General features: G+C 32.9%; 1 pseudogene across 1 annotated transcript; it reads left to right on the top strand.

The window, feature by feature from the left end:
* The first annotated feature begins 884 nt into the window (after positions 1-884).
* LOC145958604 (ABC transporter C family member 10-like) lies at positions 885-4652 on the top strand (annotated as a pseudogene). Its single transcript, XR_014434353.1, has 4 exons — positions 885-1211; positions 3499-3562; positions 3636-3873; positions 4273-4652. The product of XR_014434353.1 is annotated as an ABC transporter C family member 10-like (transcript).
* The last annotated feature ends 647 nt before the right edge of the window (positions 4653-5299 follow it).

Raw genomic sequence — 5299 nt, forward strand, 5'->3', positions numbered from 1 at the left:
TCTCTCTCAAAATAAGCATCGTCATGTTTGCTAATTGCTGGTGTTTGGTATATGAACCTTCACCAGAGTCTACTATGTAGCTATTAATTATTTAAGCTGTTTAGAAGAATTAGCACTTATCATGATATCAAAACGTTTCTGTATAAGAGGAAGTAATTAAGTTTGGTACTTGCGACTTCCCTTTTTTTGCTCTTGAATTTTTACATAATTAAGTTTCATACAAGTCCGAAAGGTTCTAGTATAAGTGAGTTCCATCAACAATCTCCAAACCAGCGACTCAAGCTTTTGGTAGAGTTGATCTTATTCTGCTTAGTGAGGACCCCCTTTTTTGGTTCATGTTTTTTATTTTATAATTTTTTTGACCAATGTTATCTTAATAAAGACATAATTTGATTGTCCTTCATGCATGTCAGAGGTTGAGCCGCCAAGAGAACCTTCAATGATGGAAAATTTTTGGAGCATGCTTTGTGGGGATTCTGATTGTGCTGGAACTGGAGGAAAGCCACCTTTCTGTTATGATTTCAAATTTTTAAAAGATCCTTCTACATGCACCAATCAGTTCTTGGTCATTTTCTTTGATGTGCTACTACTGATCACACTGGCATGCATTTTGATCCATAAATCTTTCTTAAGACCATTTCAGGGTCAGTTTCAGGTTGAAATATATTCAAACATGCAGCTGATTTCAGCCATAACCAATGGCTCTTTGGGGTTGTTGCATTTGTGCTTAGGCATTTGGGTTATAGAGGAGAAGTTAAGGAAAAGCCACATTATTCTTCCTCCTCATTTGTGAAACACGGGTGGCAAAAAGTGCAATTAATCCTCTTTAAAATGTATATCATAATGTTGAAAAATGACCTCTCAAATGAACTGCATATATAATTTGGCTGTTTATTCCAAGACAGATACGATACAGGCCCAATGGACCACTTATACTCCATGGAATCACATGCACATTCAAAGCAGGCCACAAGATTGGAATTGTTGGCAAGACAGGCAGTGGGAAGTCCACTCTTATAGCTGCTTTATTTCGTCTTGTGGAGCCAGCTGGTGGAAAAATTGTAGTTGATGGCATAGACATCTCTTCTATTGGCCTTCATGATTTGAGGTCACGTTTTGGTGTTATACCTCAGGATCCTACCCTTTTTAATGGGACAGTTAGATACAATTTGGACCCTCTATCTCAACACTCTCATCAAGACATATGGGAGGTAAAACTTTGTGACATTCTATTTATCTTTGCTTTGTGTTGGAACTCAAGAAGAATTAGAAGGCTTAAACTCATATATTTTATTCATACTTGTAACCTTTTAAATACATAATTGAAAGTTGATACAAATTCTGCTCATAAACATAAAATTAAATGACAAATATAATGACTCATAAAAGTGTAACAGCACCTATAATTTCTATAATTAAAAAATCATAACCGTAGGAATTCTAATAATATTCCATTAATATGAAATAAACTCAAATAATAGATGTTGATTCAGATTCTCAACACTCCTCCTTGAATCAGTAGCTATTAACTCGAAGTTTCCCTCTCAAGTTCTCAAACTTTCCTTTTGGAAGTGCCTTTGTGAAGATGTCTGCCAATTGATATTCTGTTATTCAATCTAACTCTTCCTGTCTTTGAATACTATTTATTGGAATTTGTCATATCAAATACATCTTGCTTAAAAGTGTGACCAAATCTTTCATGTCAAACATTACTCTTATCAATTTTAGCAATAAAATCATGATCTTCAATCAAATCAAATTTCAAATAAAAACCGTTTTTGGTCATCTCAATCTTTGCAATCTCTAAACCATGTTCATCCATGATAAAACAATAATTCTCTTTAAAAGAGACTCCATAACCATTCCTTAGCATTTGTGGAACACTAAGAACATTTTGATCCAATTTTGGAATGTAGAGAACATCTTTAACAATTATCATACCTTTCTTGGTTGCAATAGAAATTGTACCTTTTCCATTGGCTTGTACAATTTCACCATTTCCCATCTTGACTTTTGGCTTAATTGATTTGTCAATGGAGGTAAAAAATGATAAATATTTAGTCATGTGACTAGTGCAACCATTGTCAATGAGCCAAGTATTCAATTCATGTGAATTGAATTCTTGAGATGCCATAAATAAATACTCATCTTCATCATCATTTTTTTCTTCAACCACATTTGCCTGTTTTTCTAGTTGTTGTTCAGGCTGATTCTTCTTTAATTTGCAATACTTTTCACTATGACCATTTTTATTGCAAAAATTACAGTGAAAAAGTGGTTTATTTTTAAACCAACAATCTTCTTTAGAATGGTTGGTTCTTTGACAATGAAAACAAGGCAAAAAATTTCCTTTTCTCGAAGAACCTTCATCTTTTCCTTTGTTCTTATTGAAAGTTCGTGACTTTCCAAAATTCCTTCCATTGTGCTTTGCTCGAAAGGCACCTTCAACAGCTTCATCACTTCTAATGGAGACTCTTTGCTCTTGTGCGTGAAGTTTGCTGGTCAATTCAGTAATTGTGAGAGTTTGCAAATCACAAGACTCTTCAATTGCAGAAATCTTGGCTTCAAATCTTTCAGGCACCGAAACCATGATTTTCTCGACAACCTTTTGATCTATAAATGATGTTTCACCAAGAAGTCGCATTTGGTTCACAACATCCATTAATCTGCCAGAATAATCTTTGACAGATTCATTATCCTTCATCTTCATCAATTCAAATTCTCTCTTCAATGTGAGAAGTCTAACAGATTTGACTCTGCTACTGCCTTCAAATTCATCTTGAATCTTGTCCCACACCTGTTTAGGTGTTTCCAAATCCATGATTTTAGTAAAAATATGATCTGCAAGTCCTGCATGTAGACAAGTGATGGCTTTATCTTTCTTCAGCTTCTCCTCCTCATAAGCTTTGATTTGTGCAATGGTTGGATTTTCTCTCAATGGTGGTGGATCAGCTTCAGAAATTACAACATTCCATAAGCCTTGAGATCTTAAAACAAATTTCATCTTGACGGCCCAAATATGATAATTTTCACCATTAAACATTGGAATTGCATGTGAATTGGTGGAAGTAGACATCCTTGCACCAAAAATTGTTTAAACAATAAATCACTCAATTTTGTGTTTGCATTCAACCTCAATGTGTTTAGCGCTCAATAAACTTTTTCTCACAGCCCATAAGAAGCAAGTTCTTGATACCACTTGTTGGAATTCAAGAAGAATTAGAAGGCTTAAACTCATATATTTTATTCATACATGTAACCTTTTAAATACATAATTGAAAGTTGATACAAATTCTGCTCATAAACATAAAATTAAATGACAAATATAATGACTCATAAAAGTGTAACAGCACCTATAATTCCTATAATTAAAAAATCATAACCGTAGGAATTCTAATAATGCTCCATTAATATGAAATAAACTCAAATAATAGATGCTGATTCAGATTCTCAACACTTTGCATAGCAAATGTATCCTAATTGTTGCTCAATATGAAGGTTCTCGTGAAGTGTCAGTTGCCAGAAGCTGTCCAAGAGAAAGAAGAAGGATTAAACTCATCAGGTACATATTCATCATTATAGGAACTATATATGTCACCAATATTAATAATAACTAGTAACAAATTGTTAAACAGTTGTTGAAGATGGATCAAACTGGAGCATGGGACAAAGGCAATTATTTTGTTTGGGGCGTGCGCTTCTAAGGAGAAGTAATATTAGTGTTGGATGAAGCAACTGCATCAATCGACAATGCAACTGATTTGATTCTGCAGAAAACCATTAGGACTGAGTTTGCCGATTGTACTGTGATCACAGTAGCACACAGGATACCAACTGTGATGGATTGCACTATGGTTCTTTCGATCAGTGATGGTAATTGCATTTTTTACAATTGACAACCCCTTTATCTGGTCCAACAAAAAATTTTCAGACTAATTCATAACTCTGTTTTCATTTTCTTATGTTAATACCTAATCAAACTATACTTTCCTCAATATGAGGACAAGTTAAAGAGTGCAAATAGTGCAGTTCATATATTCCTAACTGGAATTCTATAGCACTTGGTTTGACACACCATACATAGCCATGTTGTTTGGAAGAGGACATTCATCTAGTAAAAGGCTAATATAATAAACATTAAGGTAGTTGATTTAATGATACCAAGTAAATTATGATGTAATTGATTTTCACATCGAGTTTTCTTAGAAATAAAGAGTGTATATTTTATCATTTACTTGTTTTCTTCATTGAAAGGTATACTTTTATTGACAGGCAAATTGGTGGAGTATGATGAACCAATGAGCTTGATGAAGAATGAAGGATCGCTATCAAGCAGCTTGTCAATGAATACTGGTCTCATTTTCAATCTGCAGAATCACATTAATGCTGCAAAATGTTGCTTTTTTGACAACTTTGTTGTCTATCTTACCTAGTAAAAGGGTAATATAATAAAGAATAAGGTTGTGTATGAGCTGCATTGGAAGATTTTGTCTTAGACAAGTCCTTACTAATGAAATGGTTTATAATCGTCGGATTATAAGATTCACATTGCAATACGCTATTTCCTACTTCTAGATGTGTGATGTAACTATCAAATATACAATCATATTTGTCGACTTCAATTTTAAAACGTACTCGTTAAGGATCTAAAATCATTCCGGTCAGAGTTGTGCAATAAGAAAATGTTAAGAACAGTACCATTAGAATCATTAGAATTGAAGAGTTAAGTGACCCTTAAAAGAACCTTAGAAATACGTTTCCAAATAAATACAAACTAGACCTTCATTTATGCGTTTATGCTTGCTTTAAATACATGATTAAATTCCACGTGATTTCTTCAAAATTCACACTATACACATGCCTTTTTAAAGCCCATAGAGATACACGTATTTTAATCGATTAAAAACAAAGTTACTGTAGAAAATAAAATGGTAGAGATTTTTTTTTGGTAGAAAATAAAATGGTAGAGATTATTTTTTGGGGGAAGTATATACTCCTATACCATAAATTAGTATTTACAAATATTAAAGAAAATTATTTTTCTTACTTAATTATAAGATTTTCAGCATGTTTAATTTGACTCCCTATCTGATAGTTGAGTTGGTATCTTTTATGTACTATTTGTACTCTTCTAAAAAAGAAAAAAACTACCTTTTTTACTCTTAAAAAAGGAAAACAAGTTGTAAAGCAAGATTATAACTCTCTTGAGTCTCTCATCTAGACATTATAAGCACTTATTTTCTTCTCAAGTATATTTCACACATCGTCTTTGTAATTGGACAAAAAAACATATATCTTT

The sequence above is a fragment of the Cajanus cajan genome, chromosome 1 (assembly GCF_000230855.2).
Source record: "Cajanus cajan strain Asha chromosome 1, NIPB_CcT2T_4, whole genome shotgun sequence".
NCBI lineage: Eukaryota > Viridiplantae > Streptophyta > Magnoliopsida > Fabales > Fabaceae > Cajanus > Cajanus cajan.